Raw genomic sequence first — 23,627 nt, forward strand, 5'->3', positions numbered from 1 at the left:
AGGCCTTATTTACCTCAATCAGATCACCGCCCAGGTGCCTAGTCTCCAGCCATTGCAATTTGCAGAACATAAGCCTCTCTTGGTAAGAGGATCCCTTCATTCCCCGCACCAATCTTGTTGCCCTTCTCTGTACACGCTCAAGCAAATCTACATCACTTAAATCTATATATGTACATTGTATTCATTTAGTTGCAATAAAGATTTTCTGTCTTTCTCTCTCTAAATCGTTTTATCCTTAGAGATGACTGTATAGTTGCTTGTGGCTCCATCTATTGCAAATAGATGTAAAGTAATATTGCTGTTCTTTTACACAGCTATTTTACATGCCGTGCTTTTTAATATTACAGTATGATTGTAATATTAAATGATTGAATATTAAAATTTAATAAGCATGATGAAATTATAAATTTTTTCAGGAAAAGCAAAAAAGAGCTAGGTCCGATTTTATTAGGTTGGCTGTTCCTGAACCTCTATTCACAGACGCGATCCCACTACTACACAACGCGGAAGCTTTTGCCTGCTGCGTTTCCGCCCTGGGCCGATTCGCTTCTCGTTAGACAACCTGGTGGCTCTGAGCTCCCTCGAAGCCACCATATCGACGCTGTGCTTAGTGCGGACATCCGATCAACATAGGAACGCTGAGGAACAGAACTCCAACCCGCAAATCATCCACCAGTCCAAGCCTCCAGACAGCTGGATTACAGGAGCACGCCACAACTCCCGGCGAGGAAATCTTCCATATTCGCGAATTTCAACTTTTGCATTCCATCTTCCTTAAGCGTAATGTTGAATAGACAACTGAACACAGTCTAAAAATAACTTACTACTGTGTTTCAAACAATTTTAAACAGTTTTGTGATATCTACGCTTGCTAATCAGAGATGATTTTCTAAAATGCATTCTGACATTCGTACATGCTGCCCTCTAGTGTCGTAACATGGCAAATCGTGAAATTATTCCGAGTACAGTATTTCTTTTCTAATTAATTCGCCTGAAATGTTCTTGCAAACACCGACCAACACAGAAGAGAATTTATAATAAAATATATAACTTAATAATGACTGTAATTAAAAGTACTTAAGACATAACAATTAATTAAAATACAAATCTGTAATTTTATGAAAACAGTAATTTTAAATGATTTCATAAAAACGATTAAAATATAAATCTGTACGTGTGTCTTATTGCTTTCAGTTACCTTTTTAAGTTGTATATTTTATTATAATAAATTCTCTTGGGTGTTTGTAGGTGTCTTCGAGAACTTCTGTATGTAACCAATACCGATCTCAGAGGGTAAAGTAATTCACCTGTTTAGTGAAGAACTTATAAACGAATGTATTGTATGATACAAGATTTATAATTTTCTATTTTTATACATTATCCCCTTTCCTTCATCATCAATAGAGTGCATTTATATTTTTGTTTTAGAAGAAAAGTAACGTCAAGGGCAAATAAAAAAAAAAAAAAACAGCTTAGTTTTGTGGATGCATAGAAAGAAATTTGCGATATGATTATATCTGCAAAGGATACAATTTGGGGGCATCCCGGGAAAAGATATGTGATCTTGTCTTTAGAAATCTCGGCGGTGTCGATATAAGCGTGGGAGGGGTAAGCTTATTTTTTGGAACAATAGGACAAGACTGTCTTAGAACGATTGCGGCTCATCAAGTTTTCTTATTACCACTGAAGAATAACCTCCAGATCGCCCAAACGAATTAGTGATAGATATTTAAGCTGCTGGCCAGAGTAGGATTTGTAGGCCAGAGTAGGATTTGTAAAAGGTTTGATAGCATTACTGGAAGAAGAACATAGTGAATACTGGAAGAATAACTTAAACATTAGATTTTCAAAGTATAAAATAAAACACACTTCTGATCTAGAAATAATATCATAGAAACTTAAAAGCTTTATGACCTGCGTGGTACTGGCCTGAAATATTAAAAGGTTCCAGTAGAAAGAAGGGTTTACACCACTACTAAATTATACACCTGTGCTCATTCGAACGCAATAGTTTCGAGTACGAGCTACGATTCTAAAGGTATATCTGTAACAGAACATCTATTTACTGAATAGTAAATAGATATACAAACTTTGCAGAAAAATCAATGCAAAGACCGCAATTTTAAACACAGTACACAGAATAATTATTAATATCAATAATTACAGGAAATGTTATCTTATCATAAACCAGATGAAGCCGAATGCCATTTGATTATTTTTTTTATAATAATAAAACTTACTTTAAATTAACTTTACTTTCCTGACCCTTGTCAATAATTAACAATGGAATGATTATAATATAATATAATATCTCGCTAATCTCATAAAACAAATTTCGAATGTATAAGTTGATAATTCATAGCCAACTATGAATGATAATTCATTCATAGTTCAAATAGGTTACATTTGCAGTCTGTTAAAAGCAGTTATTTTCTTCCTTTCCCAGTATTATAAATCGTGTAAGCAATGGGTGACTTGTGTACACTTTGGAAGAAAGATTGGTGACCACATATAAACTCATGAAACACCACATACACGATATTTAATGGCAATACTGTCTTGTAATTCTGAATTCGATAACACCAAAGAACAGGGTATTAAAGTATTTATTCAAAGCATTTCATAGTTTCATTTTTATCCCCAGGAGTTCACATCTGGTGAGTATCGACTTGGCACACCCAGATCCAGAGCTAGATATCATCATTCTTCTCTTTCTTGGTGATTTCATTCTACTTCTCTCTCTCTCTCTCTCTCTCTCTCTAAACTTTTTTTGACTGGTGGGGCATAAGCCGCAGGCTTCCTTGCACCATATGAATAATAATAATAATAATAATAATAATAACGCGTACAGGAACTACACGTCATGAAAAGGTTTGCGTTTCCTCTTCGCCTGAAAAGGAATAACAAATTGAATTAAAGTACATTACCCTACAATAAAATCACAAATTTCAAAGAATTGAAAAAATATAAAGTATCTGCCATTTCAGTAGAACATGCAAATATACTTATTGGAAACTCCACTCTCCAAATAATTATTATATTCACACTGGATTGAGGTTGCTGTTTGAATGTGCTCGTTCTATAGAATGACGTATTTTTATTTAAAAAAAAAGCTTATAACAAAATTTTAACACAGCACTTCATTTAATTTTACAATTTTGCACGGACTGTAAAGTTGCTTATAGCTCCATCTATTGCAAATAGATGGAGAAAAGGATGTCAAGTATTATATTGCTGTTCTTTTACAAAGCATGCCATGCTTTTTAATATTACAATATATTAAAAAAGCGGAAAAGATATCCCATTCATTTCAAGAATAATGCAAAAAAAAAAAAAAAAAAAAGAACTGGGTCCAATTTTGTTAGGTTGGCTGTTCCTCAACCTCTATTCAAAGACGCGATCCCACTACTGCACAACGCGGAAGCTTTTGCCTGCTGCGTTTCCACCCTGGGCCGATTCGCTTCTCGTTAGACAACCTGGTGGCTCTGAGCTCCCTCGAAGCCACCATATCGACGCTGTGCTTAGTGCGGACATCCGATCAACATAGGAGCAGTGAGAAACAGAACTCCAACCGGGAAATTATCCACCAGTCCAAGCCTCCAGACAGCTGGATTACAGGAGTCCGCCACAACTCCCGGCGTCAAAACTTTCCATATTCGGGAATTTCAACTTTGCATTCCATCTTTCCTAAGCGTAATGTTCAATGGAGAACTGAACACGGTCTAAAAGTAACTTACTACTGTGTTTGGAACAATTGTCGTAAAAGGACAAATCGTGTTATTATTCCGAGTATTTGTTTTCTAAGTAATTCTCCTAAAAAGGTAGTAGTAGTAGTAGTAGTAGTGGCACATGATGCAAGAAAGCAAGTGTAGGAGCTTATGCAGCATCAGCCAAAAAAAAAAAAAAATCATCACACCATTCCCTCCAAATGCCTGTCCAGTTCCTCCTTAAATTTATTTAACCTATCAACTTCCACAACGACAGATGGAAGTTTGTTCCAGCAATTAACCACCCGCTGGCTAAAGGCAAATTTCCGCACATCTATTCTACATCTGTCCTTTCTTAATTTGAACTTATGTCCCCGTAGGTTCGTAATCTGAACAAGTGGAAGGATCCCATCAGCATTCAGCGTGCTCAACCCATTCAAGGCCTTATAGACCTCAATCAGATCACCGCGCAGGTGCCTAGTCTCCAGCCACTGCAATTTGCAGAACTTAAGCCTCTCTTGGTAAGAGAATCCCTTCATTCCCCTCACCAATCGTGTTGCTCTTCTCTGTACACGCTCAAGCAAATCTACATCCTTCCTAAAATGAGGCCTCCAGACCTGTACGCAGTACTCAAGGCGTGGCCTGACCATTGCCTTATACAGAGGGACAATCACCTCCTTTTCCCTGCTAGCAAAATTCCTATATATCATTGACAAAACCCCATGACCTGCCCTAGCAGCCTGTCTGCATTGCTCAGAAAACTTCATATCTGACTGCACAATTACTCCCAGGTCTTTTTCATTTTCTACCACCTTAAGTGTAGTACCACACAGTTGGTACGTTTCTCTGGGGTTACTTCTACCCATATGCAGTACTTTGCATTTGTCAAGGTTGAACTTCAGTTGCCACTTCTTAGCCCATCTGCCCAAATTATCTAGATCCTGTTGCAGTAGCACACTGCCATTACTGTCATTAACAACCCTGCCAACCTTTGTGTCATCTGCAAACTTCGACATTAAGCCTGATATACCTTCATCAATATCATTGATAAATACACAAAACAACAGTGGACCCAACACCGAACCCTGTGGGACTCCACTAATAACATTAGTCCATGAAGAGCAGCACCCATTGATTACCACCCTCTGTCTTCTCCCACTTAACCATCCTTTTATCCATTGTAGCAACTTACCCTTAATACCATTCTGCTCCAATTTGTACAGTAGTCTTCCATGCGCAACAGTGTCAAAAGCTTTCCTGAAATCCAAGTATATGATATCAAAATTATTTTTCGCATCCAGTTCCTTTGTAACCACATCATAATAACCAATCAAATTTGTCAGACAAGACTTTCCCTTAACAAACCCATGCTGTGTTTGAATTATTGCTGCAGTCTTGTCTAGATGATCCTGCAATGCATCTTTAACCAGTGACTCCATTATTTTACCCGGAACAGAAGTTAAACTAACTGGTCTGTAATTACTCGTGTCACCCTTCGATCCACCTTTGTGAATTGGGGACACATTTGCACATCTCCAGTCCGTGGGAACCTCCCCTGAGTCCAAGGATGCTCTCATAATTATGGCTAAGGGTTTGCTTAGTTGCTTTGCCGCCTCCTTTAAAATAACTGGATAGATCCCATCCACCCCAGGTGCCTTTCTTATGTTTAACTTCAACAATTTCTCCTCCACTTTGCTCTCAGTTATTACAAAATCATTAAGCACACTGCTACAATTTGATAACCTTCTTCCATTTTCAAACTGTAATAATTCCTCACGTGTGAATGTAGATGCAAAATACTCATTCAGTTTGTTTGCTATCTGAGCAGGATCATCAACAGTCGAACCATCGATGTCAAGTGGACCAATCATATTCATCCCCTTCCTTTTAGAGTTTATATAAGTAAAGAAATCCTTGCTGTTTTCTTAGCATCCTTTGCCAAAGATTTCTCGTAATCCGCCTTCGCCTGCCGAACCTCCTTTGTGACCTGATTACAGACTAGCTTATATCTGCCACAGGCTTCTGCGTCACCTGATAATTTATATGCATCCCATGCATTTTTCTTCTCTGTCACGAGTCTCATTAGTTCATTTGATAACCATTTAGGCCTAAACCTTGAACGATATTTCTTAATCGGTATATAAAGTCTAGTAGCTTCCACGATTAATTCCTTGAATGCTTCCCACTTAGAATTTACTGTTGGTAACATCGTCAGTTGATCCCACTGTACAGAATTTAAAAACTGTCTGAGACCACTGTACTCCCCTTTACGGAAGCAAAAACCCTTTCCTTTACCCCTGACGGTAGTTACCTCTTTGAGTAAATCCCACTTCAGCACACTGTGATCACTGCCACCTAGTGGTTCCTTTATCTGCAAATTCTTAATACACGAATGATCACTGCTGATAACCAGATCAAGAGTATTACTTTCTCTGGTTGCCTCTCGAACATGCTGCTGCAGAAAACAATCATCCAATAAATCCACAAAAGTCTGACTGGTGTGTGAGTGACCAACCCACAAGTTCCAGTCAATATCTGGGAAGTTAAAATCCCCCATTATAAGACATTCAGATTTACTGGCCCACTCTATTTCTCTGTACAATTGTTCATTGTACTCATTCAAGTCATTAGGCCTATAACACACTCCTACCCTTATTTTTCCTTTCGCAGTGCTTATCTCGCACCAAATTGACTCAACAGAGCACTGTTCATCTATATTAACTGGGTGCACTTCCTTTTATTTTATGTTTTTCTTAATTAACAGCATAACACCCCCTCCCTTTCTGTCCTGTCTATCCTTTCTGTACACATTGTACTCCCCAAATTCCAGTTCTGCATTCCTTATATCTTTGTGACACCACGTCTCTGCTATCCCAACAATATCCGCCTTTGATGTCTTGACCAACACTTCAAATTCATCAAATTTATTTACTATACTTCTAGCATTGGTATACATGCAAGCATACATGCTCCTATGCCTATTCCTTGTTACCCTAACACATCCCATATACCCAACTATTCCATGATGACTGCCATCCGTCCCTGAAACCCCCAACACCCCTCGCTCCAGGTCGCTTCTTATTCTAATAGACGTTGTGCAAGAATCACCTTCACCTCTGCCTGCGGTTACTGTTAAACTATTAGTCTTTGTATCCCCCCAAACTAGCACTTTTCCGACCCACCTAACACTGCCTCGATAGCATCAGCAAATATTCTTGCACCCTTTCTATTTAAGTGTATCCCATCCCTGTAGAAGCAATCTCTCCTGTTAACAAGTACAGTCCAGGCTGAAAAAAATTCTACCCCTTGAGCCTTGCACAATCCTTCCAGGGCCGAATTGATCGACAAGGCTCTCATCATGTACTCCCTCCTATCGTGTCTGGGCAGAATTGCAGACACTTTCAAATTCAACCCTATTTCACGGCTTTTTTTCAACAGTGACCTGTACTTGTTGAGTAATTCTGCCGGTCTCCTACTCTTGATATCATTAGTGCCAACGTGTACAACTATATCACCTTTTGTGCCCTTGAAAGATGATATCCGCTCTACAACGTCATCAACCTTTGCCCCTGGCAGACATACCCTGGTCCTGTTCCACCTATCCTTTTTACATAGCATGTTCCCCGTTTGCCTGACAATAGAGTCACCAACAACAACTAGTTCCTGTGGGACCAGCGCATTCTGCCTTAGGGGTTGCCGCTGTGTTGCGTGATGACCAAGTGCAAGCTCTGGCGTTGATGTGGGCAGCTGAGAGCCTGATGGGCCCCTCAATTTAGTTCCTTCGAGGGCATCCACCCTGTCCTTCAAGCTCTCATATAGGCCCATAAGAACGCTGAGTTGTTGCCTGATTTCGATACACTCCTTGCATCGCGCACACACAAAGACATCCCCCATGGCAATATCATGTTCCGTTCCAGAGAGTTCGGCAAACATTTCACAAGTTGCACATTTCTTTAGGCTGTGATGCGTTGGAGAATTGCCCCCCTCAGTTCTCCCCCGAGTCACAGCACTCCTGCCACTTTGTGCCCGTTGCTTTGCTGCTCTAGTTTGGGGCATGGTAGTTTAAATTAATAAAATCAATAAATTAAATGTCAGTAGTATTTGAATAGAAACTATTAAATAGAAACAGTGAAGCGTATTACTATATAATTATGCGTTAGAGCTACCTAGCTACCTCAATTAAAAAATTTGAATTCCCTACCACTATATCCAAAAACAATGGCTACAAAAATGGAACGAAATAACGGTTTTACCTATCGTAAGTAAAATCCACAAAAACTCTTTATCTAAATTAAAAATAAAAAATAACCAGCGTAACTATAACTATATGACTACGTATTAAGTACAATATAAAATAACAATCATGTAAATAACAGGTAAACACTTATCGTTTTTGCAGAGCCTGTAACTGATAGCTGTAACTTTTAAAGAGATTCAGCGCCCTCTCAGATTCTTGCAAACACAGACCAACACAGAAGGGAATTTATAATAAAATATATAACTTAATGATGACTGTAATTAGAAGCACTTAAGACATAAAAATGAACTAAAATACAAATCTGTGATTTTATATGATTTCATAAAATCTATTAAAATATAAATCTGTATGTTTGTGTTATTTGTATTTCTTAAAATGCTTTTAGTTGCCGTTATCTTTTTAAGTTGTATATTTTACTATAATAATTTCTCTTCCGTGTGTGTAGGTGTCTTCAAGAACTTATTTATGTAACAAATACCTGATCTCAGAGGGAAAATAATTCTAAACCTATTTAGAACTTATAAACGAAGATATTGTATGGTACAATATTTATTATTATTTTTTTAATTTTCTATTTTCATCCTTTCCCCCCCCTTCCCTTCATCAACTATAGAGTGCATTTATGTTTTATATTTTAGAAGAAAAGTAAAGGATTAAAAAGTAACGACAAGAGCAAATTTAAAAAAAAAAAAAAAAAAAAAAAGGCTAGTTTTTTTGCGATACATAGAAAGAAATTTGCGATATGCTTATGTCTGCAAAGGTTAGAAGTTGGGGATAAAAGATATGTGATCTTGTCTTTAGAAATCTCGGCGGTGTCGATATAAGCGTAGAAGCGGTTAGCTTATTTTTTGGAACAATAGGACAAGACTGTCTTAGAAGGATTGCAGCTCATCAAGTTTTCTTCTTACCACTGAAGAATAACCTCCAGATCGCCCAAACGAATTAGTGACAGATATTCAAGCTGCTTGGCCAGAGTAGGATTTGTAAACGGTTTGATAGCATTACTAGAAGAAGAACATAGTGAATATAATTATAAACTTAAACATTAGATTTTCAAGGTATAAAATAAAACACACTTCTCATCTAGAAACAATATCATAGAAACTTAAAAGCTTTATGACCTGCATGGTACTGGCCTGAAATATTAAAATGGACCAGTAGAAAGAATGGTTTACACCAGTACTAAATTATACACCTGTGCTCATTCGAACGCAATAGTTTCGAGTACCGGCTACGATTCTAAAGGTATATCTGTAACAGAACATCTATTTACTAAATAGTAAATAGATATACAAACTTTGCAGAAAAATCAATGCAAAGACCGCAATTTTAAACACAGTACACAGAATAATTATTAATATCAATAATTACAGGAAATGTTATCTTATCATAAACCAGATGAAGCCGAATGCCATTTGATTATTTTTTTTTATAACAATAAAACTTACTTTAAATTAACATTACTTTCCTCAACCTTGTCAATAATTGACAATGGAATGATTATAATATAATATAATATCTCGCTAATCTCATAAAACAAATTTCGAATGTATAAGTTGATAATTCATAGCCACCTATGAATGATAATTCATTCATTGTTCAAATATGTTACATTTGCAGTTTGTAAAAACAGTTATTTCTTCCTTTCCCAGTATTATAAATCGTGTAAGCAATGGGTGACTTGTGTACACTTTGATAGGAAGATTGGTGACCAGATATAAGCTCATGAAACACCACATAGACGATATTTAATGGCAATACTGTCTTGTAATTCTGAATTCGATAACACCAAAGAACATGGTATTAAAGTATTTATTCAAAGCATTTCATAGTTTCATTTTTATCCCCAGGAGTTCACATCTGGTGAGTATTGGCTTGGCACACCCAGATCCAGAGCTGGATATCATCATTCTTCTCTTTCTTAGTGATTTCATTCTACTTCTGTCTCTCTCTCTCTCTCTCTCTCTCTCTCTCTCTCTCTCTAAACTTTTTTTGACTGGTGGGGCGTAAGCCGCAGGCTTCCTTGCACCACATGACTAATAATAATAATAACGCATACAGGAACTTCACGTCATGAAAAGGTTTGCGTTTCCTCTTCGCCTGAAAAGGAATAACAGATTGAATTAAAGTACATTACCCTACAATAAAATCACAAATTTCAAAAGATTTGAAAAAAGAAAGTATCTGCCATTTCAGTAGAACATGCAATTATACTTATTGGAAACTCCACTCTTCAAATAATTATTATATTCACACTGGATCGAGGTTGATGTTTGAATGTGCTCGTTCTATAGAATGACGTATTTTTATTTAAAAAAAATCTTATAACATAATTTTAACACAGCACTTCATTTAATTTTACAATTTTGCACGGACTGTAAAGTTGCTTATAGCTCCATCTATTGCAAATAGATGGAGAAAAGGATGTAAAGTATTATATTGCTGTTCTTTTACAAAGAATGTCGTGCTTTTTAATATTACAAAATATTAAAAAAGCGGAAAAGATATCCCATTCATTTCAGGAATAATGCAAAAAAGAACTAGGTCCGATTTTGTTAGGTTGGCTCTTCCTCAACCTCTATTCACAGACGCGTTCCCACTACTACACAACGCGGAAGCTTTTGCCTGCTGCGTTTCCGCCCTGGGCCGATTCGCTCCTCGTTAGACAACCTGGTGGCTCTGAGCTCCCTCGAAGCCACCATATCGACGCTGTGCTTAGTGCGGACATCCGATCAACGTAGGAAGGCTGAAGAACAGAACTCCAACCCGCAAATCATCCACTAGTCCAAGCCTCCAGACAGCTGGATTACAGGAGCCCGCCACAACTCGCGGCGACAAAAACCTTCCTTATTCGCGAATTTCAACTTTGCATTCCATCTTTCCTAAGCGTAATGTTCAATGGAGAACTGAACACGGTCTAAAAATAACTTACAACTGTGTTTGAAACAATTATCGTAAAAGGACAAATCGTGTTATTATTCCGAGTATTTCTTTTCTAAGTAATTCTCCTAAAACGGTTCTTGCAAACACAGACCAACACAGAAGGGAATTTATAATAAAATATATAACTTAATGATGACTGTAATTAGAAGCACTTAAGACATAAAAATGAACTAAAATACAAATCTGTGATTTTATATGATTTTATAAATCTATTAAAATATAAATCTGTGTGTTTGTGTTATTTGTATTTCTTAAAATGCTTTCAGTTGCCGTTATCTTTTTAAGTTGTATATTTTACTATAATAATTTCTCTTCCTTGTCTGTAGGTGTCTTCAAGAACTTATTTATGTAACAAATACCTGATCTCAGAGGGTAAAGTAATTCTAAACCTATTTAGAACTTATAAATGAAGATATCGTATGACACAATATTTATTATTATTTTTTTAATTTTCTATTTTCATCCCTTTCCCCCTTTCCTTCATCAACTATAGAGTGCATTTATGTTTTATACTTTAGAAGAAAAGTAAAGGATTAAAAAGTAACGACAAGAGCAAATTTAAAAAAAAAAAAAAAAGCTAGTTTTTTTGCGATACATAGAAAGAATAACAATTTGAATCAGAGTATATTACCCTGCAATAAAAATACAAATTTCAAAAGAATTAAAAGGTACTTAAAAAGAAAGTATCTGCCATTGCAGTAGAACATGCAATTCTAATTATTGTAAACTCCACTTATTGTGGGAAGAATCCCACAAAGTTTCCAAAACCAATAGCCACGCCCAAATAATTATTATATTCATACTGGATTGTGGTCACTATTTGAAAGTCTATAGAATGCCGAATTTAAAAAAAAATCTTATAATAAAATTTTAACAGAGCATTTCATTTAATTTTACAATTTTGCATAGAAATATGATTATATAATTTCTTGTGGCTCCATCTATCGCATATAGATAGAGAAAACGGTGTAAAGTAACATATTGCTGTTCTTTTACAAAGCATGCCGTGCTTTTTTAATATTACAAAAATTTATTTAAAAGAGATGGAAATTAATAGCATTTTATCGGGAAAAGCAAAAAAGAACTAGTCCGGTTTTATAGGTTGGAATAATGCAAAAAAGAACTAGGTCCGATTTTGTTAGGTTGGCTGTTCCTCAACCTCTATTCACAGACGCGATCCCACTACTACACAACGCGGAAGCTTTTGCCTGCTGCGTTTCCGCCCTGGGCCGATTCGCTTCTCCTTAATCAACCTGGTGGCTCTGAGCTCCCTCGAAGCCACCATATCGACGCTGTGCTTAGTGCGGACATCCGATCAACATAGGAACGCTGAGGAACAGAACTCCAACCCGCAAATCATCCACCAGTCCAAGCCTCCAGACAGCTGGATTACAGGAGCACGCCACAACTCCCGGCGATGAAACCATTCATATTCACTAATTTCAACTTGTGCATTCCATCTTCCCTAAGTGTAATGTTGAAGGGAGAACTGAACATAGTCTAAAAATAACTTACTACTGTGTTTGAAACAATTTTAAACAGTTTTGTGATTTCTACGCGTTCTAATCAGAGATGATTTTCTGAAATGCATTGTGACATTCGTACATGATGCCCTCTAGTGTCGTAAAAAAGACAAATGGTGTAATTATTCCGAGTATTTCTTTTCTAAGTAAATTCGCCTAAAAAGTTCCGACCAACATAGAAGAGAATTTATAATAAATAATATAACTTAATGATGACTGTAATCAGAAGTATTTAAAGACCTAAAATTAATTAAATTCAAATCCGTAATTTTATATGATTTCATAAAAACGATTAAAATATAAATCTGTATGTTTGTCTCATTGCTTTCAGTTACAGTTATCTTTTTAACTTGTATATTTTATTATAATAAATTCTCTTCCGTGTTTGTCGGTGTCTTCGAGAACTTATGTATGTAACCAATACCCGATCTCAGAGGGTAAAGTAATTCACCTGTTTAGCAAAGAACTTATAAACGAAGGTATTGTACGGTACAAGATTTATAATTTTCTATTTTTATACATTATCCTCTTTCCTTCATCAACAATAGAGTGCATTTATATTTTTGTTTTAGAAAAAAAGTAACGTCAAGAGCAAATGAAAACAAAAAACAGCTTAGTTTTTTCGATGCATAGAAAGAAATTTGCGATATGATTATGTCTGCCAAGGATAGAATTTGGGGGCATCCCTAGAAAAGATGTGTGATCTTGTCTTTAGAAATCTGGGCGGTGTCGATATAAGCGTGGGAGCGGTAAGATTATTTTTAGGAACAATAGTACAAGACTGTCTTAGAAGGATTGCAGCTCATCAAGTTTTCTTCTTACCACTGAAGAATAACCTCCAGATCGCCCAAACGAATTAGTGATAAATATTCAAGCTGCTTGGCCAGAGTAGGATTTATAAAAGGTTTGATAGCATTACTGGAAGAAGAACATAGAGAATATAATTATAAACTTAAACATTAAATTTTCAAGGTATAAAATAAAACACACTTCTGATCTGGAAACAATATCATAGAAACTGAAAAGCTTTATGACCTGCGTGGTACTGGCCTGAAATATTAAAATGGAACAGTAGAAACAATGGTTTACACCACTACTAAATTATACACCTGTGCTCATTCGAACGCAATAGTTTAGAGTACCGGCTACGATTCTAAAGGTATATCTGTAACAGAACATCTATTTACTGAATAGTAAATAGATATACAAACTTTGCAGAAAAATCAAAGCAAAGACCGCAATTTTAAACACAGTACACAGAATAATTACTAATATCAATAATAACAGGAAATGTTATCTTATCATAAACCAGATGAAGCCGCATGCAATTTTATTATTTTTTTTATAATAATAAAACTTACTTTAAATTAACATTACTTTCCTCACCCTTGTCAATAATTGACAATGGAATGATTATAATATAATATATTATCTCGTTAATCTCATAAAACAAATTTCGAATGTATAAGTTGATAATTCATAGCCAACTATGAATGATAATTTATTCATAGTTGATAATTCATAGTTCAAATATCTTACATTTGCAGTCTGCTAAAAGCAGTTATTTTCTTCCTTTCCCAGTATTATAAATCGTGTAAGCAATGGGTGACTTGTGTACACTTTTGAAGAAAGATTGGTGACCAGATATAAGCTCATGAAACACCACATACACGATATTTAATGGCAATACTGTCTTGTAATTCTGAATTCGATAACACCAAAGAACAGGGTATTAAAGTATTTATTCAAAGCATTTGATAGTTTCATTTTTATCCCCAGGAGTTCACATCTGATGAGTATTGGCTTGGCACACCCAGATCCAGAGCTGGATATCGTCATTCTTCACTTTCTTGGTGATTTCATTCTACTTCTCTCTCTCTCTCTCTCTCTCTCTAAACTTTTTTTGACTGGTGAGGCATAAGCCGCAGGCTTCCTTGCACCATATGACTAATAATAATAATAACGCATACAGGAACTACACGTCATGAAAAGGTTTGCGTTTCCTCTTCGCCTGAAAAGGAATAACAGACTGAATTAAAGTACATTACCCTACAATAAAATCACAAATTTCAAAAGAATTGAAAAGGTACTTAAAAAGAAAGTATCTGCAATTTCAGTAGAACATGCAATTATACTTATTGGAAACTCCACTCTCCAAATAATTATTATATTCACACTGTATTGAGGTTGCTGTTTGAATGTGCTCGTTCTATAGAATGACGTATTTTTATTTTAAAAAAATCTTATAACAAAATTTTAATACAGCACTTCATTTAATTTTACAATTTTGCACGGAATGTAAAGTTGCTTATAGCTCCATCTATTGCAAATAGATGGAGAAAAGGATTTAAAGTATTATATTGCTGTTCTTTTACAAAGCATGCCGTGCTTTTTAATATTACAAAATATTAAAAAAGCGGAAAAGATATCCCATTCATTTCAGGAATAATGCAAAAAAGAACTAGGTCCGATTTTGTAAGGTTGGCTGTTCCTCAACCTCTATTCACAGACGCGATCCCACTACTACACAACGCGGAAGCTTTTGCCTGCTGCGTTTCCGCCCTGGGCCGATTCGCTCCTCGTTAGACAACCTGGTGGCTCTGAGCTCCCTCGAAGCCACCATATCGACGCTGTGCTTAGTGCGGACATCCGATCAACATAGGAACGCTGAAGAACAGAACTCCAACCCCCAAATCATCCACTAGTCCAAGCCTCCAGACAGCTGGATTACAGGAGCCCGCCACAACTCCCGGCGACAAAACCTTCCTTATTCGCGAATTTCAACTTTGCATTCCATCTTTCCTAAGCGTAATGTTCAATGGAGAACTGAACACGGTCTAAAAATATCTTACTACTGTGTTTGAAACAATTGTCGTAAAAGGACAAATCGTGTTATTATTCCGAGTATTTCTTTTCTAAGTAATTCGCCTAAAAAGGTTCTTGCAAACACAGACCAACACAGAAGGGAATTTATAATAAAATATATAACTTAATGATGACTGTAATTAGAAGCACTTAAGACATAAAAATGAACTAAAATACAAATCTGTGATTTTATATGATTTCATAAAATCTATTAAAATATAAATCTGTATGTTTGTGTTATTTGTATTTCTTAAAATGCTTTCAGCTGCCGTTATCTTTTTAAGTTGTATATTTTACTACAATAATTTCTCTTCCGTGTCTGTAGGTGTTTTCAAGAACTTATTTATGTAACAAATACCTGACCTCAGAGGGTAAAGTAATTCTAAACCTATTTAGAATTTATAAACGAAGATACCATCATCAATATCATTTATAAATACAGAAAACAATAAAGGGCTCAGTGTTGGGTCCATTATTGTTTTCTGTATTTATAAATGATATTGATGATGGTATATCAAGCTTAATGTCCAAGTTTGCAGATGATACAAAGGTTGGCAGGGTTGTCAAGGACACTACTGACACTATGCTGCTGCAACAGGATCTGGAAAGGTTGAGCAGATGGGCTGAGAGGTGGCAAATGAAGTTTAACATTGACAAATGTAAAGTACTACACATGGGAAACAGCAACCCCAGAGCAACTTATCAACTCTGTGGTACTACACTGACAGTGGTAGAGAATGAAAAGGACCTGGGGGTTATTGTGCAGGCAGATATGAAGTTTTCTGAGCAGTGCAGATGGTCTACAAGAGTAGCTCATGGTGTCTTGTCAATGATATACAGGAATTTTTCCAGCAGGGATAAGGAGGTGATTATTCCCTTGTATAAGGCAATGGTCAGGCCACACCTAGAGTACTGTATACAGGTCTGGAGGCCTCATTTCAAGAAGGACGTAGAGCTGCTGGAACGAGTACAGAGAAGGGCAACAAGATTAGTGAATGGAACATAGGGGTGCTCTTACGAAGAAAGGCTTAAGTTTTGCAAATTACAGTGTCTGGAGACTAGGCACCAGCGAGGTGATCTGATAGAGGTGTATAAAGCCTTGAACGGTTTAAGCATGCTCAATGCTGATGGGATTCTTCCTCTAGCTCATAAAAATCACCTGAGAGGGCATAAATTCAAATTGAGGAAAGACAGATGTAGGATAGACGTGCGGAAATTTGCCTTTAGCCAGCGGGTGGTTGGTTGGTGGAACAGACTGCCATCCCTTGTGGTGGAGGTTGATAGCCTAAATAAGTTTAAGGCTCAGCTGGACAGGTATTTTGAACGAACAGAGGGGTGAAGTGGAAGTGGGTTTTTTTTTTTTTTTTTTTGGCTGATGCTGCATAAGCTTGCTTTCTTGCATCAAATGCCTCTACTAATGCTAATGCTAATGCTAATATCGTATGATACAATATTTATTATTATTTTTTTTAATTTTCTATTTTCATCCTTTTCCCCCTTTCCTTCATCAACGATAGAGTGCATTTATGTTTTATATTTTAGAAGAAAAGTAAAGGATTAAAAAGTAACGACAAGAGCAAATTTAAAAAAAAAAGCTAGTTTTTTTGCGATACATAGAAAGAAATTTGCGATATGCTTAAGTCTGCAAAGGTTAGAAGTTGTGGACAACCCTAGAAAAGATATGTGATCTTGTCTTTAGAAACTTGGGCGTTGTCGATTTAAGTGTGGGAGCGGTAGGCTTATTTTTAGGAATAATAGGACAAGGCTGAGTTTTAGAAGGATTGCGGTTCATCAAGTTTTCTTCTTACCACTGAAGAATAGCCTGCAGATTGCCAGAAGGAATGAGTGATAGATATTCAAGCTGCTTGGCCAGAGTAGGATTTGTAAAAGGTTTGATAGCATTATTGGAAGAAGAACATCGTGTATACAATTATAAACTAAAACATTAGATTTTCAAAGCATAAAATAAAACACACTTCTGATCTAGAAACAATATCATAGAAACTTAAAAGTTTTATTACTTGAGTGGTACGAGTCTGAAATATCAAAGTGGAACAGTAGAAACAATGGCTTACACCAGTACAGTATATAATTTTCCGTTAATCTTCCATAGCCGAGTGATTATCAGAAGTACAATAGTACACGCTGGTTGAGTAGAAGGGCATTCAAACCCCTCAAATTTTTGACAACGGTCCTTAAATTTTTGACGCCTCCCTCCATGCTTCCTCCCAATGTAATACCGTGTTCGGAAAGTCCCCCCCCCCCTCGTATCGCAAAATTCATTTGTGATAAATAAAGATATTCTTCTTTTTTTTGTCAAATATTGCATTTGCAGTCTGTTAAAAGCAGCTGCTATCTTCATTTCCCAGTATTATAAGACGGGTAAGTATTAATACGGGTAAGTATTATAAGACTTGTGTACACTTTGGAAGAAAGGATGGTGACCAGATATGAGCTCAGGAAAACACTACGTACACGATATTTAATGGCAATACTGTCTTATCATAACACCAAAGAACACGGTGTTATGGTATTTATTCAAAGCATTTCATAGTTTAATTTTTATAACGCATACAGGAACTACAAGTCATGAAAAGATTTGCGTATCCTCTTCACCTGAAAAGGAATAACAATTTGAATCAGAGTACATTACCCTGCAATAAAAACACAAATTTCAAAAGAATTAAAAGGTACTTAAAAAGAAAGTATCTGCCATTGCAGTAGAAAATGCAATTCTAATTATTGTAAACTCCACTTATTGTGGGAAGAATCCCACAAAGTTTCCAAAACCAATAGCCACGCCCAAATAATTATTATATTCATACTGGATTGTGGTCACTATTTGAAAGTCTATAGAATGCCGAATTTTAAAAAAAATCTTATAATAAAATTTTAACAGAGCATTTCATTTAATTTTACAATTTTGCATATAAATATGATTATATAATTTCTTGTGGCTCCATCTATTGCATATAGATAGAGAAAACGGTGTAAAGTAACATATTGCTGTTCTTTTACAAAGCATGCCGTGCTTTTTTAATATTACAAAAATTCATTTAAAAGAGATGGAAATTAATGACATTTTATCGGGAAAAGCAAAAAAAAGAACTAGTCCGGTTTAGGTTGGAATAATGCAAAAAAGAACTAGGTCCGATTTTGTTAGGTTGGCTGTTCCTCAACCTCTATTCACAGACGCGATCCCACTACTACACAACGCGGAAGCTTTTGCCTGCTGCGTTTCCGCCCTGGGCCGATTCGCTTCTCGTTAGACAACCTGGTGGCTCTGAGCTCCCTCGAAGCCACCATATCGACGCTGTGCTTAGTGCGGACATCCGATCAACATAGGAACGCTGAGGAACAGAACTCCAACCCGCAAATCATCCACCAGTCCAAGCCTCCAGACAGCTGGATTACAGGAGCACGCCACAACTCCCGGCGATGAAGCCTTTCGTATTCACTAATTTCAACTTGTGCATTCCATCTTCCCTAAGTGTAATATTGAATAGAGAACTGAACACAGTCTAAAAATAACTTACTACTGTGTTTGAAACAATCTTAAACAGTTTTGTGATTTCTACGCGTGCTAATCAGATATGATTTTCTAAAATGCATTCTGACATTCGTACATGCTGCCCTCTATTGTCGTAAAATGGCAAATCGTGAAATTATTCCAAGTATTTCTTTTCTAAGTAATTCGCCTAAAATGTTCTTGCAAACACCGACCAACACAGAAGAGAATTTATAATAAAATATATAACTTAATAATGACTGTAATTAAAAGTATTTAAGACATAAAAATTAATTAAAATACAAATCTGTAATTTTATGAAAACAGTAATTTTTAATGATTTCATAAAAACGATTAAAATATAAATCTGTAAGTGTCTCTTATTGCTTTCAGTTACCTTTTTAAGTTGTATATTTTATTATAATAAATTCTCTTCCGTGTTTGTCGGTGTCTTCAAGAACTTATTTATATAACCAATACCCGATCTCAGAGGGTAAAGAACGGCGATTGAAACAGAAAATTAAATTGATTTCGAATATGATTTAACAAATGAATAAACAGATATGATTTATTCTTATCATTGAAGTTTACTCAGTTATCAATGGAATCCGTACCACAGCCCTCTTCAATTTTACGATTTAACATTTTGTCGTCTCTGTCCTATAATTTTTAAGTTATATTCAATTGTGTTTTTTTTTTTTTAATTATTATTAACAAGTATTGATTAAAAACAATATTATAAAACAATATAAAAAGTATAAGTTTCTTGCAATTTTTTTCATATTTCGATACTTGTATTTCATTCCCAATTACTTTTGTTATTAATTTAACATCTAACGCAAAGAGTCCAGCACAATCATTACAGAGTAAGCAAAAGTTTTTCAAAACTAACTGAAAATAAATAAATAATACGTGGAGGGAAGGGCGTGGAATGAGTACTCAAGATTTTTTAAAAAATTGGACATTTGGCTCCACATTATAATTTGTGCATTTTCAAGAGTTTATTGAGTGCCTAAAGTAGAAAAGGGAAAAAAATTAAACCCATTTCCTACCAATAAACACGATCAAATGGCTGGGGGGGGTGTCATGGTTCTTAGCATAACCGAATTTATAATTCAATTTAAAAATATCCTTACAATTGATATTACTTAATAAATTGGTATAACAGCTAGAGACTATTCTAAAATAATAATTTAATTATTATATTTTATTTCTATTTAATTACAAAGGTAACGAGTGCTTCGTTATGTTCTTCTATAACAAAACACTGCTGGGAATGTGGCCATAGAACTTAGTGGTTACTAATGAAAGATATCTTTGGCGGGGGAAATCGGATTGATGATTATGAGACTCTAAGTACGTACAATAAAATGTGTGAACATAAAATTTTCACATATTAATGACGCTTTAACCAAGAGACGTAAATTCGAACTAAGAGGGAGAAGTATAAGAAAAACTGTCATATTAAGGCCATTCAAGATCTACCTCATCAACCCATCTATATAATGTCAATAAATTGCATATATTCTTTGGTCCGTTTGCCTGTTTTGCTGGACGAACACCAGAGTTTCCAAGGGAAACCTCGCTTGAGACCGACTAACTCAGTCACAGAGTGAAAAAAAAAGAAAGTTCCTCGCCTCGTTGACGGGATTCGAACCAAAGCTTCTTCCATCGGGTGTGGTATGAACACAACCACTATACTATAGCTGTGTACTGGGAGGTGGCACAAAGTAGATTGTAGGAAGTTTTGCTTTAGCCAGCGAATAACAGAATATCTTTTCTATGGCAGGAGAAAAACATAAAGATCTTGTTTTTTGACTATGTATATAAAGTGCTTAGCATCATAATACACAGCCATTTCTGAATAAACAGAAAATTTTTAAGGTGGCATCGTTTTAGGTTATATCTCATATTGTGAATACCTTCACAACGAGTTGCCATGATATTGCACTACTTCGAATAAGTAACGCTTCACCTAAGGAGAAGACTAATGTTACTTATTCTCAGATAGGTACCACCACCCAGACAGCACTGTTTCAGGACTATTTGGCCCTTCTTCAGTGAGTGGGTAGGTACCCAAGTGATGCAATGATGGCAAAAACAATATTAAATTACAACTTTAGTATAATATTAATTTTGATTAAACTGCTATTTAATAATTAAGTAACTTAATTTAGTCATCAAATATTAATTTAGTACGAATGAATGTAAATCAAAGGTTAATTTCTGATATTTAACCACAGGTGCTAAAAATCCTAGTTTATTAATCAAAGGGACTCGTGTCCCTTTGATTAATAATTTCTTATTTGTAATTCATCGTGTAACTGTTGTCGATATTCACACCCTGTGCAGAAGTATGTCAAGGAGAACAACATTATAAAAGAAAATAAAAGAAACCACAGGTAATAGAAGTTGTGTGTACTTCTATTACCTATGGCTCCATCTATTTGTAAGAACGTAAAACATTGTACGTATGAAAAGAAATGGCAAACTAAATTACTCGTATGTTTAAAAAAACAAATAAATCAAATTATTTGCTTGCAGCTTCCATTTAATATACTGAATTTTGAAACGTTTGTAAACGTTGTCAAATTCAGTAAACGTTCCGAAATGTAATAAAATCAGAAAAATGAGAGTAGGAATGTATTACAGACTTAATGACTCTGATGGTACAACGAACAATTGTACAGAGAAATAGAGTGGGCCAGTAAATTAGAATGTCTTATAATGGGGGGTTTTAATTTCCTAGATATTGACTGGAACTTGTGGGTTGGTCACTCACACACTAGCAATACTTTTATGGATTTATTGGATGATTGTTTTCCACAGCAGCATGTTCGAAAGGCAACCAGAAAGAGTAATACTCTTGATCTATTATCAACAGTGATTATTCGTGTATTAAGAATTTGCAGATAAAGGAACCACTAGGTGGCAGTGATCACAGTGTACTTATGGGGGATTTACTTAAAGACCTAACTACCATCAGGGGTAAAGGGAAGGGATTTTGCTTTGATAAAGGTAACTACAGTGGTCTCATACAGTTTTTCAATTCTATACAGTGGGACCAACTGATGATGTTACCAACTGCAAATTCTAAATGGGAAGCATTCAAGGAATTAATGGTGGAAACAACTAGGCTTTTCATACCGATTAAGAAATACCGTTCAAGGTTTAAGCCTAAATGGATGTCAGATGAACTAATGAGACTCGTGGTAGAGAAGAAAACTGCATGGGATGCATATAAATTATCAGGAGACACAGAAGCCTACTATGGTATATATAAGCTAATCTGTAATCAAGTCACAAAAGAGGTTAGGCAAGCGAAGGCAGATTACGAGAAATCTTTAGCAAAGGATGCAAAGGAAAACAGCAGAGGCTTCTTTACTTATATAAACTGTGGCAGGAAGGGTATGAATCACATTGGTCCACTTGATATCGATGGTTCGAGTGTTGATGATCCTGCTCACATAGCTGACAAACTGAACGAGTATTTTGCATCTACATTCAGAGACAGAAGCTTAATAAATTCTAACAAGGAGCTTAATGCTTTTGTAATAACTGAGAGAAAAGTGGCGGATAAATTGTTGAAGATAAACGTAAGAAATGCACGTGGGTTGGATCTATCCAGTTATATTAAAGGAGACGGCAAAGGAAGTAAGAAAACTCTTATCCATAATTACGAGAGATCCTTGGACTCAGGGGAGGTCCTCACGGACTGGAGATGTGCAAACTGTATCCCCAATTCACAAAGGGGGATTAAAGGGTGACAAGAGTAATTACAGACCTGTTAGTTTAACTTCTGTTCCGAGGAAAATCACTGGTTGAAGAAGCATTGCACGATCATCTAGACAAGACTGCAGTAATATACTGGTGTGCAAAATTTAAGGACCAGTCAGATTTTCACCTGTAGCTTCTCATAGGAGTGGCCTGGATATGGGAAAAGCATACCTAAGGAGGTACAGAAATCATGTACAAAAGAACACTGGCACAAAAACGGAAACAAAACGATACAGAGGGACTTTATTCAAAAATGGCAACGTAGCACTGGCTGCCATGATACAGATGCATCACTGCCAAAGATGGAACAAAGGGAAGAGGTGGTCTTCAGTAGGAGATATGGCCACTCCTAATGTCGATGCAGGCTTTGCACCGCCTGTCCATACTTAGAACAATGTTGTTGATAAGTTCTTGCGGTAACATCCTCCATTCCTCTGTCAGCGCCATCTTCAGCTGGTGAACATTTTCTGGTGAGCGTGGACGTGCCGCTAGGCGTCTCCCCAGAGCGCCCCATATATGTTCGATAGGATTTAGATCGAAGGAACGGGCAGGCTAATCCATATCAACAATGTCCTTATTTTCCAAAAGCATATCAACAGCTGCAGTGCGATGGGGTGTGGCGTTATCATCCATAAACACGAACTAGGGGCCAATGGCACCTTGGAACAGACACACATGGAGAAGGATTACCTCAGTACAGTAGCGTGCACCGGTTACAGTACCGCCTTCCAGTATCTGAAGTTGTGTACATCCATCCAAGATAACACCTCCCCAGACGAGAACACCTCGACCGCCATATCGATCCCTTTCAGTGATGTTTGCGGGATGATACCGTGTGCCAACCTCTCGCAAGATTAGCTGACATCCAGATCGCTGCTGAGACTGAATCTACTCTCATCAGTAAAGAGTACCTTAAGTAAAGATTTTGTAGTTGTAACCTTTAGAAATAGTGTTGATCCTTAAGTTTTGCACGCCAGTGTAATTCAGACACAACTCAATGGACAACTGCTCTTCATGGACTAATCAATGGACACTGCTCTTCATGG

The 23,627-nt window shown here is 36.3% G+C and overlaps 6 non-coding genes across 6 annotated transcripts; all 6 read right to left on the minus strand.

The window, feature by feature from the left end:
- Window positions 1-426: 426 nt before the first annotated feature.
- LOC150088031 (signal recognition particle RNA) lies at window positions 427-725 on the minus strand. The gene has a single exon (XR_016546829.1).
- A 2,615-nt stretch (window positions 726-3,340) lies between these two features.
- On the minus strand, window positions 3,341-3,639 carry LOC150088032 (signal recognition particle RNA). Its single transcript, XR_016546830.1, has one exon.
- A 6,860-nt stretch (window positions 3,640-10,499) lies between these two features.
- LOC150088033 (signal recognition particle RNA) lies at window positions 10,500-10,798 on the minus strand. The gene has a single exon (XR_016546831.1).
- A 1,227-nt stretch (window positions 10,799-12,025) lies between these two features.
- Window positions 12,026-12,324, minus strand: LOC150088034 (signal recognition particle RNA). The gene has a single exon (XR_016546824.1).
- A 2,562-nt stretch (window positions 12,325-14,886) lies between these two features.
- LOC150088035 (signal recognition particle RNA) lies at window positions 14,887-15,185 on the minus strand. The gene has a single exon (XR_016546825.1).
- A 3,249-nt stretch (window positions 15,186-18,434) lies between these two features.
- On the minus strand, window positions 18,435-18,733 carry LOC150088036 (signal recognition particle RNA). The gene has a single exon (XR_016546826.1).
- Between the last annotated feature and the right edge of the window lie 4,894 nt (window positions 18,734-23,627).

The sequence above is a fragment of the Mastigoproctus giganteus genome, chromosome 3 (genome assembly GCF_048544385.1).
Source record: "Mastigoproctus giganteus isolate SK-2022 chromosome 3, ASM4854438v1, whole genome shotgun sequence".
Taxonomy (NCBI): domain Eukaryota; kingdom Metazoa; phylum Arthropoda; class Arachnida; order Uropygi; family Thelyphonidae; genus Mastigoproctus; species Mastigoproctus giganteus.